This window comes from Hylobates moloch, unplaced genomic scaffold (assembly GCF_009828535.3).
Source record: "Hylobates moloch isolate HMO894 unplaced genomic scaffold, HMol_V3 SCAFFOLD_6, whole genome shotgun sequence".
Taxonomy (NCBI): domain Eukaryota; kingdom Metazoa; phylum Chordata; class Mammalia; order Primates; family Hylobatidae; genus Hylobates; species Hylobates moloch.
In genome coordinates, this window is record NW_026652281.1 from 90,275,589 (window position 1) to 90,291,289 (window position 15,701).

The window sequence follows — 15,701 nt, forward strand, 5'->3', positions numbered from 1 at the left end:
GGACCATACTGGGCTATTTTACACTACATGCATTGGTGCAGTATTTCACAAATATAAAAAAAAAACTTTATTTTCCTTTTATTTTCTGACATGTGGCTGTTTGAACTGGCAGCTTGTGAAACTCCAGCAGGTGCTGGGATTTATCCCAGTGGTGGAATCAGACGGCAAGCAGTGAAAACAATAAGGCAATTAACATTTTTTTAATTAAACTAATTTTAATCAAAATCTTAAAAACACTTGAAATTTTAATCCAAAGCATAAGGTTCATACACTCACCAATATTTTGAGAGGAGAAATCCTACTGAAAATTAGCATCATTTTCAAAGCAGCAATATTTTCAGTGGTTAATTTCACACCCTCTCTTGGCTAATCACATAATTTAGAAAATGGGATATATGGCATTTTACAAGGCTTTACAAGGTTATTTCTCAGATACTGTTGAGTAATCTTGGTGGCTTTGTACTTGCTGTTCCCTCTGCCCAGACTACTCCCCATGTCCTCACGTGGCGGGCTCATCTTTGTCATTCAGATGTCATTCCTCACTGGGTCTTCCCTGTCTCGCTATCACTAATCCTACTCATCTTTCTATTACATCACTGTGGTTTTTAAAGATTTTTAATTAGAGAAATGTTCAAGCATTTTTTTTAAATGAACAGAATAACACAATGTTCTGTTCTGAGCTTCAACACCTAGAAACATTTGACCATTGCTCCAATCTTCCCTACCCACCGCAGGTCATCCCGTTATTGCATCCAAAAATATTTCAACGTGTTTCCCTAAAATATAAGGACATAAAAAAAAACTAACCATAATACCATTACCACAATGAAAAAAGTAACAATTACTACCAATATCATCTCATACCCAGTAAACTGTTCACATTTACTCTATTTGAGTTGAGATCCAAATGAGGCCCATACTTTGCAATTTTCTATGTTGCATGTCTCTTTTAACATTTGGGTGCATTCTCTCTCGCTGGCTCTTTCTTGTAATTTGCAGTTTCTTGGGGGAGGGTTGTGTTAGGGAAGCCAGGTCATCTGTTTTGTAGTGTCTCCCACAACCTGGATTTACTGACTGCATCCCGAGGGTCATTTAACATGCCCCTCTGTCTCTTGTGTAGCCTGTAAATTCATAGTTAGGTCTAGAGGCTTGATCAGATTCAAGTTCAATATGTTTTGCAAGGTTATTTCATTGATAGCATTGTATGCTTCCATTGGGAGGTATATATAAGGTCTATTGCCTCTCTTTTCATGATACTAGTCATTGATGATTATTGCCTACATCCACTGATTCATTTGTGGTTGCAAGATAGTGATGTTCCAATTCCAACCTTGCTTTCTAATTTCTTAGCTAGAACATTTCTAGAAAGAAAAAAGAAACTTTCCTTCACCAACTATCAGTGTACTCTGAGATACAGGTCATATAAGAAGGGTAGCCAGTTTTCAAAATACTAAAGAGGTTCCCTAGAATTCCACAAAGAGGTCAATAATGTCTATTTGAATTTATTTATTTAGAGACAAGGTCTCGCTCTGTCACTCAAGCTGAAGTGCAGTGGCACAATCATAGCTCACAGCAACCTTGAGCTCTCAGTCTTAAGTGATCCTCCTGCCTCAGCCTCCACACTAGGTGAGGCTACAGGCATGTACCACCATGCCTGGCTAATTTTTAATTTTTTTTTTTTATGGATGGAGGTCTTGTTACATAGCCCAGTCTGGTCTTGAACTCCTGGGCTCAAGGGATCCTCCTACCTCAGCCTCCCAAAGCTTTGGGATATTGGGATTACACGTGGGCATGAGCCACTGTGCCTGGCCTTATGATATCTATCTATCTATCTATCTATCTATCATCTATCTATCTATCTATCTATCTATCATCTATCTTAGACTGGTGTGAACTTGTTTGTAAATACATTTCTTTAGGTAAAAATATGAGCTGAGTTAAAAAGAAAATATTAATTAAATAATAGACAGAGTGGGACTAAGATATGTCCAAACTTGGGACAGTCTGAGGTAAGTGACAGGTTTGGAAATGCTGCCTTAGACAGCCATTCTCACCAGGGTGGAGTAGGGGCAGAGAAAACCTTGATGCAGTCAGGTCAACAACACAAACACATCTAACCAAAGAGCTCATCCGGCAAAGAAAGGAGGTAGGCTTGGAACTTGGGAAACACACAGACAAGGAGACAGCACATTGCATGTCCAGGAAAGGAGTCGATGGGCCTTACTAGTTCTAGAATTCTGATGCTCTTGCAGGTTCAGCCAGTGGTGGAGACAGAGGTACTGGACTTTTACTATCTGATGACATCAGCTTTTGGGGCCAGACACACAGCCGCATATCTCAGAGTCCTCCTTTTCCTCGAGATCTTCTCTAGGATGAGAATCCATCCACCAGTTGCCTGTTAATTCTGAGTCATTCCTGGCTCTACTTCTTGCCAAGCACTGGGTTAGGTGTCAGAGGCACCGTAATAAACAAGAATCCCACCATCCACCCAACACGGAAGCCTTGGAGTGTCACATATTATTATGGGATAAGCCCAGGTGGGAGCCCAGAGCAAGGGTACCCCCAACACCCAGGGAGGACAATTGGGATAGGCTTCTTCATGGCATCCAAGGTGAATCTCCAAGGATGAGACTGAACTGGGTGTGATGTGATCATCAGGGCTCCTCACCAAGAATCTGTTTCTCTCCTCCCAGGTGCCAGGGAAGACTGCTCTTCTCCACCCTCTTTGAGGTTAGATGTTGCCATGTGACTTCCACTGGCCAATAAAATATGAGCAAAAGTGACACTGGTGAGCAATCTCCCATGCTCTCTCCCTCCACCACTGCAATTTTCAATGTCCCAAAGGAGCCTGGTCCTCAGGGACCATGTGGACTAGAGTTCCCCATCCAACCTGCCATGGACACAGAACATTAGAAAGAAATGAGTTAACATTTATGGAGTTAAGCTGTTAAGATTGGGAATGGGTGTTACTGCACGATAACCTAGTTTATCCTGACTGATACTGGTAGGCACAGGTGAATGGATTGGTGATGGCAAGAATTCTCTGGAAAGGGCCAGAATCTAGCCCAGAGTTCCTTAACCTTGGCACTATTGATATTTTGGGGCCCATAATTCTTTGTCATGGGGGAGCTGTCATATACATTGTAGGACTTTTGGTAGCATCCCTAGTCTCTAATCATTAGATCCAGTAGCACCCCCTCCCCATGTTAGGACAACCAAAAATGTCTCTAGACATTGCCCAGTGTCTTCAGGGGGCAAAATCATCCCCAGTTGTGAAACACTGCTCTCGACAAAACATGGCAAGCTGAGCAAATGCAACTGAGTCAGGGTGGGGCCTGGAGAGCCAGGGATGAAGGCAGATGAGGCAGGAGGACAGGGAGGGAGTAACTCATGGCCAGCTATTTAGTCTAGGGTCAGACATTGTCAAATATGTGCTTTGGAAAGATCATCCTGGCTGTTCTAGGATTTTTCTGAAGTTTCCAGGCCTCTTGACAGTGGGCCTGAGCTTCATGAAGTGGCACGTTGGGATTCTGCCTGACACACAAGTCCTAGTTAGCATAAGCTAACATGAGTCTGGTCCAGAGAAGGTCTGTCACTGCTGGGTTGAAGACAAGGTTTTGGATGCTAATCTGGACAGTGATGACTGCACCCATTTTATAGATGAGGAAATAAAGGCTCAGAGAACAAACGTAACTTCTCAACACAGCATGGCTGTGAAACAGTCTGTGTGATAATGGGCGCAAAACCCAAGACTTTTCAAACCCAGGGACTTTACCAGCCTCTGGTGAGTAGAAAAAAATGAATTTTAGATTAATATAAGAAAGAACTTTCTAACACTGAGTCATCAGAAATGATATATTTATCATACTTTTACATAGGTTTACACACAGTAGACAATTTTCAAGGAGCTTTCTAAATATTCACTCATCTAATCTTCATAAAACCATGTTTGGCAGGGACTATTATTATGCCCCTTTAAAAAAAAATTTTTGAGACAGGGTCTCATTCTGTTGCCCAGGCTGGAGGGCAGTGGCCAATCTTGGCTCATGGTAACCTTGGCCTCCCAGGCCAAGCAATCCTCCCACCTCAGCCTCCCAAGTAGTTAGGACCACAAGCATGCACCACCATGCCCAACTAATTTTTGTATTTTTACTAGAGACGGGGTTGCACCATGTTGCCCAGGCTGGTCTTGAGCTCTCGGACTCAAGTGATCCACTCAACCCAGTCTCCCAAAGTGCTGAGATTACAAGCGTGAGCCACTGTGCCAGGTTGCTATTATACCCATTTTTTGGATGAATAAAATGAGACAGAAAGAGTTTAAGTAATTCACTCAAGGTCATACAGTTTCTAAGCTGCAGAGCTGAGATTCAAACATGATTGGCTCATACTCCGAATCACTCTACCATGCTACCTCTTAGTAGATACAGTTTGGCTTGTGATGCGTTGGGCTTCTAGCCACCAGAGTCAGGTGAATGCTGGCAATTTTGCTAGATGAGATGGGACATATGGAAATACAAAGCACAAGCTTGCTATATATAAGACCAAATGCTCAAAACATGGTGACCAACCCTCCAGGGGTGTCCAGCATGGACACATAAGAGGCCCCTGAAATCTCCCAAGGTCCCTTCTGACTGTTTTGCCATCAGCAACCCCAAAAAGGGGCAAGTGCAGGTTTGCATGCCCAAGGTCTCATCTCACCAGGAGAAAGCCAACAGCTTGAACACGCACCACAGCACAGCAATGAGAACAGCTTACTTCAGGCAGCACCTGGCATGCACCTGTCCTTGTTCTGAGCATGTTGCTCACATTAACCCATCAAATCTTTCTACAGCATATGGCTCAGGTACTATTATCAATCGTAGTTCATAGATGAGAAAATAGAGGCTAAGAAAATTGTGCAATGTGCCCAAGTTACTTCACTGGAGGATCAGGAATTAGATCCAACTTGTTATAAAATGATGCTGCAGCCACAGACTCGACTCCTAATCCTGAAACCACCCTTCTAGTTTAAAATACAACATAGAACAGAAGGTTATGGGTTCAAAAGAGCAACTTATTCTGGTGGAGAAAGTCAGGGACATTCAAGACAACTGTGTCCACCTGTCAATGAGGCAGTGAGAGGCCACCTTGAGCCAGGCTCTGCACCAGGGTCATGGGGGCTGCAGCAACAAGGAGGCTCTGTGCCTGCTTTCAAGGAGTCAAAATCCAGGAAGGAAGAAAGGAGACATGGCAAAATCTCTCAGGGAGAAAGGAGAATGTAGTTGGTGCCATTAAAGGGTTCAATGGGGCTTTTCTAGAGTACAGCCATTTGGCATTTCAGAGATCCACTGTCAGTCGATTGCACTTTCCTTTTTCTAACTTTGCAAGTACCAAGGAACAAGGTCAAAAGTCAGCTCTACCAGTTGAGCTCTGAGTGGCCACAATAATGTATAGAGGCCTTGAGACCATGGAGAACAAGAACTCAACTTATTTACTATGTCTTCCCCCAAACACACACACGCATGCACATGTGTACAGATGCATGCACACTTCCATCTCAGGAAGAGGAATCAGCGGCACTCCCTCTCCCTCAAGAGTTCCACCATCCCCCTGTTTGAGCACCTGTGGTGTGCCATGCACAGGGATTACATTTAAAAGTAGAGGTTTAAACTAGAAGCATGTCTGAGGTGCTGCGAGAGCTCAGGGAGAAGTGACTGAGTGTGTCTCTGTGGTGCATGCTCGGTGAAGGCAGGAACCTCTTGGATGTGTTTGCCTTGCACAAACCCCCAGGGCCCAGCTATGTCTGCTGCATAGTCAGTCAACAGCAAGAGTCTTTTGAATGGATAAAAGAAGGGATATGTGACCTTGGCCAAGGTCAGCCTCCTCCTCCTATCATATGAGGGTCCTACAGCCACTCAGAGCCTTGTGGAAGGATGCAGGATGGAAGGCACAGGACAGGCCTTGAGGAATGCAAGGCAAGCAGCCCATTGCTAGGAAAAGAATCACTTTCTGAAAACATATTCACCAGAGTCTCTGAGACAATCGAGGAATAAACTCGATTTACATTTTTATTTGGAATTTTATTTGGAATTTTTGTCTTGGTTCCAGTAAGCAAGCCAAAGCTTCTTCCTTCTAGAACACCCACCTTGGGGTCTCACAAAGCGTCTCAGAGCTGGCCAAGGGCTCTGTCTGCTGCTCTGCCTGGCATGGGCCCCACGGCTGTGCCGCTTCCCTTAATTTGCTCACCTCTTCAGCAGATGCAATAAAAACCCTTCACTGGCTGACAACGAAAAGGCAGTGCTGCTCCAACTGCTGGATAATTCAGGAAGCCTCTTTCTCATTTTAATTGGTTTCCTAATTGGCCTGTTTATGGGTTGTGCAATAGCTTGGGATGAAAAGGCTAGGCGAACAATTATGTGCCTAGCATTTCTATCTGGCAGGAGTTAATAGTTTAATAACATGAAGGAGAAACCCCTAAAGTTCACTGGAATGCCATGGTTTTCGTGCTCAAAAAATATCTCGCTTGGAAACAATCCCCCAAGTCTGAACTGATGTCAAGCTGTGATCACCCAGCAGCAAGTTAGTGCTTCCCTGAGAGTCTTCGGGTTCCCTTTTGATTTAAGGGAACGCGAAGTACGGGGGCTCTCTGGGGCCTGCCAGGTTTTTAACTGCTCACTCGCTCACTGACTGGAGATAAGGAGGTAAGGAGGACCCTTGATGGGCTGATTGATTCTCTGGAAAGAAGGTTTGTCTTCCCTGGCAGGATAGATGACTTCATTCTGGTAGATGACGTCACTCGAGTCAAAGAAGTAAAGCTTCTGATACTCACATGAAAGCCAGTTTTCAAAGCAGCCCATGAAGAAAAGCACCCCCGTGCCATTTGCCTACACTCCGTCAGTAAAGTCCAGGCTATACCAGGACCCTTCTTTCCATGGTAAAATTTATCCCAGAATCCAATTCGTGCCCCCAAAGCAGACTCTGAAGCCAAATTGGATGGTTCTAATTTACAAAAATTGGTGGGGGACCCAGCGGGGGGTGTGTTGTGCAGAAAAATTGTCCGGAACGACTTGGACATTTGGCTGAAATAAGCTGAGTGACTTTTCCCCAAAGGAAATCATATCCTAATTGTTGCCACATCGTTGCAACTGGGTCCTTGGTTATTTTAAACAAGCTCACTGGTCTCTTTCAGCTCTGAAAGTCCCTGGTATCAATTTTCTGGTAGAGAAACAGCAGACTTGGGAACTCGGCTTTCATCTAATCCTGTAGATTACAAGTAACTTTTTCATAATGCTACTGCATCGTGACGGCGTTATCTAAGGCAGCAACGCTAAGGGAGATTTGGATTTGGGAACAGAGAGAAACGTTGGAGTTTTTATCGTAGGTTTTGTTTCAATAAAAAAATAAGATGAGCTCTGCCTATTATTGCAAATTAGAAATCTTTGCCCAAATAGCAAAGTCCGTTTATGACTTGGGTCTTGGACTGATCTTATTTGTCTCCGTTTCATGTGCTTTATCTGGTTTAGCACTTGGAGCTTGATGGTGGATTTGAGCAATTAGCTAACTTCCTCAAGCCATAGTTTCCCTTGCATGAAATAGTACTGACTCCAAGAATGAATAAGGTAATCCCATATTTTGTAGAAGCTGAGATGCCATCCATTGCAGGATGCTATATTATTTTGTCCCTCCAAAAGGAAAAAGCACTGACAATTAAACCATATCCCAAAGTTTTCTTATCATATGCTTTGTTGAAAAGTTTTTTTAAAAGATGTATATAAGCATAGATTTTAGTTATCTATCTCCCTTGGCCTGTTATTCAGAATATTTGTTGAAAACATCTTTTTAAAGATTTCTTTAGACATAGATTTTAATCATACATCACCCTTGGCATTCATAAAAAATGGAAATGAGATGTATTGGTTAAGGCCATGACCACTGCTTAGCTAGAGGCGGTTGTTAGCTGCCCTTAATTGAAAGACACTGATATCTCAGATTTCAGAAATGTTCAAAGGGGAAGAGGTGTACATTAGAATTGAGGAAACATACCAGCTTGGGACATGGTAAATACTCAATAAAAGATAGTCATTATAGCATTAATTATCATTCCTGAAAGGAATTGTAGTGTGTGCAATTGCAAATTTTCTCTTTCTCCACTTTATATCCAATGGAGTTTCAATATGTTTTGATGTCTGGGTTTCCCTGGTAAAAGGCAGCTCTTGCCAAGGCCTTACACTTGTCCTGGGTCTGACCACCTGGGGTCTCTGAATAGTTCTACCTAGGCATCCCCCTTGACCTGGCTTAGGTCACAGGTTCATTTCTGAAGCAGGGGATTGAATGTGTTGTGGCCAGATCTGGGTCATATGCCCTCCTCTGGGTAGAGTTGGTCCACCTAAGCTACATGGCCTGGGAGTGGGGAAGGAGTGGTTTCCCGAAGAAAGATCAAGGTGATGTATTATGAAAAAGGAGAAATGGCTGTGGGGCAGTTAAAACCATGTTATTTGACTCAGTTCTCAGACAGCCATAGTTATTTTAGCAGCTGCCTTGGGCCCAGACCAACTCAGGGATTCAGGAATCCCCTGACACCCCGAAGTCTCCACAAGGAGCTAAGCAAACTCAGAAGCAGCCTGGCAAGCTATAAACAAGTAACAAAGTTTCTGTAAGCAGAAGGCACATCTCTGCACAGAAGCAGAGGGCTCTTTCTGTAAGGAGCATTGCACCTCTTCTTGAATGCACACATAAGAATGGTAGAAGGTATCTGCCATACTCAGCAAGATCACCCAACGTGCTTGTATTTCCTCTTTCATGTTGCTGGCTACTACAAAAGTGCAGTCAAATACATCTGAAACACTTTCATCGAAGTTAAGAATTCTCAGAAAGGACAGCAGCCATCAATCGAAGAGATATCAGTGAGAAAAATTGCCAGCTACTCATTCATTGACCATTAATTCTAACTTCATCCCTTCAACAACCCCTCAAGAATTATGCTAGCTTTAGATTTTTCTAGGTTTGAAGCATCTAATTTGCAGAGAATGTGTTCCAATATTATCAACTCTTCTGCAGCCACATTTCCCAAAATGTGGATGTAAATTATTAAGTGAGATGTGAAAAAAAAATAATTCCACCATGAAATAAGTTGGAAAAATACTGTGATTATTGTTGCAGGATTTCTCAGAGCCTTTAATGACAATTTTATTACCTAGTAGTGACTGAAATTCCTAACACATCTAAGTGTCTTTCATGAATTTATGAATTATTTTAGTTTATTCTCTCAAGATTAACATCTCTATGAGGTAAGCATTCAGAACGTGATTGCTATCTTATAGTTAAGAAAAATGAGGCACATGTGTTTAGTGACTTGAACAAGGGTGTGGCCAGAATTCAAATCAATGCTAACCCCAGAGCTCACATTTTTAAAGCCCTGCACCACACCGGCTCCATTCAAGTGTTGATATGAGCCTCCGAGACTGAAATTAAAACAAGCAGATTGCATTCAACTTATTTAACACAAAACCTTCTTTTGTAGGATCTCATGAATTTCAGCTTGCATACATCCCATGTTGGAAGATGCCAACCTAAAACAATTGTCCAGTTTTCCAAGATCCTCTGAACCAATATGTATGGAATATAAACCCCTAGCACATTCTAGGTGCTATATTTGAGGGTGAGGATAGGACAAGATTCCTCCCTTAGGGAAACTCATTGTCTAGAAGACAAGATGACAGATAGACTCTTTGGTTCTGTGATGGACATACAAATAATGGATTGTGGACAAACCAACTCCACTTGGGAGCACCCTGGAATATCTCCAAGAAGACATGCAGCCAGGCGCAGTGGCTCCACACTTGTAATCCCAGCACTTTGGGAGGCTAAGGTGGGAGGATCACTTGAGCCCAGGAGTTTGAGACCAGCCAGGGCAATATAGCAAGACCCTGTCTCTATCCCAAATTTTAAAACTAGCTAGCTGTGCTTGTGCACACCTGTAGTCCCAGCTACTAGGGAAGCTGAGGTGGGAGGATTGCTTGAGCCCAGGAGGTTGAGGCTGCAGTGAGCCATGGTGGTACTACAGCACTTCAGCCTGGGCAACAGAGTGAGATCCTATCTCCCTCTCTCTATAAAAAGGATAGATTTGAAGTGTGGGCCTTAAAGGATGAATAGAGCCTGCCAAGCACACGCAAAAAAGGGGCAGAGATATTGCAAGCAAAGGAGGCAGCATGGTTACCTATACCTCCCCCCAGGAGTAATGTTCCAGAAATAATTAAACGGCATGAGGTGGCCATAGACTTGCTTGTGAACTTTACTCCCAAAGTCCCTATAACCAAGAAAAGGGCATTACAGGAGAGGCTATGAACACCTGTCTTTGTGGGAAGGAAGCTTTGCCAAAAACCTACTGTCCTTGGGTGGTTTCAAAAGATGCTGATGGAGTTTTACAGGGTCTTGGACACCACGCAGAAGCAGATTTCACAACAAACAGGGTAAGGTTGCTCCCCACAATGACCCTATGTTTTTAAAAAGGTTTTTAAAAAGGTTTTAAAAAGGTTTGCAAATTATTTGGCCTTCCTCCTTCCAAAAGGTGGAGTCTAATTTCTCGCTCCTTGAATGTAGGTCAATCTTAGTGACTTATATTACTTTTCTTTTTTGAGACAGGGTCTTGCTCTGTTGCCTAGGTTGGAATGCAGTGGCACGATTATGGCTCACTGCAGCCTCAACTGCCGGGCTCAAGCAATTCTCCCACACAGCCTCTCAAGTAGCTGGGACTATAGGTGTGCACCAGCATGGCTGGCTAAATTTTTATTTTTATTTTTGCAGACACAGGGTCTCACTATGTTGCCCAGGCTGATCTCTAAGTCTTGGGCTCAAGTAATCTTCCCACCTCAGTCTCCCAAAGTGTTGGGATTACAGGCATGAGCCATGGCGCCAGGCCATGACTTACTTTTAATGAACGGAATATGACAAAAGTGGTTCTCTGACTTCCGAGGTTAAGTCATAAAAATAATACAGCTTCTGCCTAGCATTCAGTGCTATCTGTTTCTGTTTCTCTTTCTTCCTCTCCATTACCCCCATCCCCACCTCTCTCTGAACACTCACTTTTGGAACCCAGCCACCACGTTGTGAGGAAGCCCAGGCTCCCTGGAGAAACCACTTGGAAATATTTCAGCAGATGGCCGCAGCTGAGGTCTCAGCCAACGAAGTCGCATGTGGAGTTCGTTATTTGTGCACTTAACTTATCCAAATTTAGCTAGACATCCTTGGTACGTATGGTGGTCAGAGAGAAGGGAATCATCCCACTACCTTAAAAAAAATAAAAGCCTATTTGTATGTTTCTCTTTTTCTGTATACTCCATGGAAAGAGGAACCACAGTAAAAATGCAGAGAAGAACAGCACAATTTATTTGGCGGCTTTGGGGCTTCAGAGGGCTCAGGTCCTAGAGGTTATAAGAGTCTGCCTTACAGAGATTTAAAAACCTTTTTAGCAGGTACCAGGTGAACTCCACTGTCTGTAAAGCACCCATGCTCAAAACACAGTAATATTAAGAGTATTCAAGAGACTTGGAGATTTCCATGACTCTACCAGGCACTCACCTGCTCTGTTCAACCTTCTAAATGGGTGAGAAGCTTCTATTTACTCAAGACCAGCCACTCCCCTCAAGGAATAATGCAAGGTAGCTCCAGTCTGTGCTGGAGAAACCCCAAAGATTTCATCTGACAGTTCAGAGGCTGCTGCACACCATGCCAGGTGCTAGGTGAGATCTGGACCTGGAAGGGGAAGAGTGAAGCCATCCACTCTGCACTTAATGAACTTCCAACCAGGCCATCTTCCCGCCCACTATGGGGTAAATCCTGCCTGAAGGCCTCTGCCTGGGAGGGGCACTGCAAAGCTGTCAGTTTTCAATCACAGGTTGGAAGACTCTTTTGTGGTTTTTCACATTGGTAAAAGGAAATTGGGTGTACCCATTCTTCAGTGCTTCAACAGCCAGGGTTGAAAATTAAAAGGTTTTCTTTTTGACTATCAGTTAAAGAAAAAATGGAGTTAACTGGAAAAGGGTGGTGGCCTAAAGCATTCTGAGTTGTTTGTTGTCATTATAATTGGGGTGGTGGGTGGGTCTTCTGCCTCCAGATTCTGTGAAGCTACAGCTGTGTCCAGTGGTGGAGATGGGCTGTAAATAAGTAGCCACTGAAATAGTTAGTTACTGCTGCAATAAATGTTGCAGAGAAGTAAAGGGGATTCTGAGGGTGTCTGATGGGAGTGGGGGATTCCATGTTCCCTTCCATTGCCATTTCAACCTTACTTGAGTGGGTGCAAAAGTACCCTTGTGAGACGGCTTGCTTGGAAGGAGGAAGGTTGCAGCCAGCTCCTTTTCTTATAACCAGCATCCATATCATTACCCACGGGGCGCCCTCAGCAGGTGCACGAATGCACTCTCCCACCCCCACCACAGTCCACACAAATAAAATCCTAAGAATGGCCAATATATTCTGCAGAAAGTCACAATAGCCCACGAGAAGTAATGCATAAACTCATAACTTCCAGCCCAGGCTATTTAGCATCCCATTAAAAATATTCAAAATATAAATCAAAATTCATGGGAATAAGTAATATTCAATTTAGAATTTATGGCATTTTAAAATAGGATGATTTCCTCAAATGTGCAATAAATTTGGTTTTGTGGAATTGCACTCGTCACCTTATCGTGACGGTTGCTTTATCTACACAGCCCACCAAAGCGGAGTCACTTTATAGAATCTAAATTCACAAATCAACTGTCGTCTTCACTTCACTGATTCACTGCTGATGGGCCTTTCGCAAGGTAAAAAAAAAGAAAAAAATCCCTTCCGAGTTGACAAGAGTAATAAATGAGGAGGTTAGCGCTGCCCATCCATCCGGCTGGCCCGCTGACCTGCCTGTAGTGATACATGGCAGAATAAACTCATAAACCAGCCGCATCTTTTGACCTCTGCAGAGTAAATGGAAACAGAAGAGCATTTATGATGATCACGGTGTTTAAGGATTATGGTCTGACCAGAGAATTATACAAAGCCAAAGGAACACCTTGAAAATAAGAACCCAGACCAGGTAACTGAGTCAAAAATCCTGAAATTTTGGAGAGGTTTTCTCTTTATCCATTTTTACTGCCCCTATGATCCTGTTGTTTAATAAGGTGAGTGAGTGCCAGTGTAGGACATATAACTGAGAAGGGGCACCTTTGAGTCTGCAGAGAAAACACCGTTGAAACACTAGGAGGAAGGAGGAAATGAAGTTTACCGAATCAAAGGTTATGCGTATGCTGCAGATGTTCTCAGAGCCGCCCATGTACAGCTTTTGTGAATGTCAAGTTCTAGCCCCATATGAGGTAAGGAAAACCCTTACTTTGGCCAGTGCAAGAAATGACTATAATTAACAAATTCACAGCCATGAAGAGTTTTCTTAAAAATGTAAAGCTATCTTTTACTTAAAAAATGACTTCATTAGTGTGGCCTATGCTTTGCAACATGTTTTTTGTATTTTTTTTTTTTCTTTTAAGGTACAGCCAGGTGCAGTGGATCATGCCTGTAATCCCAGCACTTTGGGAGGCTGAGGCAGGTGGACCACCTGAGGTCAGGAGTTTGAGACAAGCCCGGCCAACATGGTGAAACCTTGTCTCTACTAAAAATACAAAAATTAGCCTGGCATGGTAGCATGCACCTGTAGTCCCAGCTACTTGGGAGGCTAAGGCAGGAGAATCACGTGAACCTGGGAAGTCAAGGTTGCAGTGAGCCAGGATCACGCCGTTGCACTCCAGCCTGGGTGACAGAGCAAGACTCCATCTCAAAATAAATAAATAAATAAATAAATAAATAAAGTGCAGTTCTTAGAATGGAAAAGCAGTTTGCATTTCCTAATTGACGATATTCAAAGCAAAATACAATGATTAATTATGTTTGAAAGAGAAGAAAGCAACAAATTTAGTGGCATCTTAGCCATGACACATGCAAGCATGTAGATTTCAATTTTCTGAATTTAACTCTGGGGCAGAAAGAATACCTAAGAACTCAAAATGCTAACATGATTTTGAGTATCAGCTGGTATCCAGAAATGAATTTCTGCTTTTAGAAATCCTCAGCAGTAGTGACATATTTAAGCAAAGGCTAATTCTGACCTTATATTCAAAGTTTTTACCCAGATGCTCTTTCGGGAAGATAAATGTGTTTTAAGGAACTATTTTAAATAATAAAAAAAAACAACATCATAATAGAAAAGTTGGAAGAAGAAAAAGATCAGATTATCTGCAATAAAGTCACCCTAATGCTAACTATTTTTATGTGTTCACTTTTACTTTTACATATGTGCTCTTGCACATATATAATTTATATATTTTTATTTCATGTTTTATTTTACTGTTTTTCATGCTAATTTTAATTTAAATGACTATATAATTATCTATCACATGGATACACTATAATTTAGCTTATAATTTTTGAACATTTAGGCAGCTTCCAAATTTTCTTTTCTTTTTTTATTGAGACGGAGTTTTGCTCTGTTGCCCAGGCTGGAGTGCAGTGGCATGGTCTCAGCTCACTGCAACCTCCGCTTCCTGGGTTCAAGTGATTCTCCTGTCTCAGCCTCCCGAGTAGCTGGGATTAAAGGCAACTGCCACCATGCCTGGCTAATATTTATATTTTTAACAGAGAAGGGGTTTCACCATGTTGGCCAGGCTGGTCTCGAACTCCTCACCTCAGGTGATCCACCTCCTTCACTAGTGTTTTTCACAAATGAATATAGGAAGAATTTCACAGATGAATATAGGAAGAATGGGGGAGAACATCATATGTAAAGTATAGATGGAGGCTGACAATTTCCTAGAATTGAAGAGTCATGAGTCCTCAAATAAAAGAAGCACATTAAATATTGAGAATAAATTGAAGAAATCCATACTCCTACATGTGGTAATGAAAGTACAGAATACCAAAGACAGAGGAAAAATCCTGAAAGCAAACTCTCAGAAAAAAGAACTGCAATTAAAATGAAAATAGGCTTGCCTGAAGCAATCAAGGCTAGTAAACAATAAAATAATATCTTCAAGTTTTGAAGGAAACTAATATTCAAAATATACACAGTTAATTACTTAAAAGAGGATCAAATAAAAGTTGTTCAATAAAGGTAGAGTTTGCTACTCAAAGAACCTTGCTACTGAGGGATAGCTTGGGGAAAGAAAATCTAAAAGTAGATTTCAAGAAGTCTGGAGAGCAAAATTGGTAAACTACATAGAGACCACATTCTACGATCATAATACAACTAAGTTACAAAAAGCCAATCTTTGCATGTATTTATGTATTTGGAGATTAAACAACAATAAAAACAGCCAAAACCTTCTACATAGCCATGGGCCAGGAAATAAAATATAATAAAAATAATGAAATATTTAGAACTGAATGACAAAAGATTAGTTTTTGAAGCTTGTACTACAAAGGCAAAATGATAGTAAGTGAAATAACTGTAGCATTGAAGTCACATATTATAGAAGAATTATCAAGCTAATTATCCAACTCAAGAATTTAGGAAATGAGCAAGTCTAAAGATGGTGGGAGGAAAGATATAATAACAGAAATTAATAAAATGGAAAACAAAATAGTTTGATCAGCAAAATTAAAAGCTTTCTCTTTGAACAAATGAACAGACAAAACTCTAGCAAGATTCATTAAGAAAATAAGAGAGAAGGTCCAATGAACAATATTATCAAAAAGGAAAC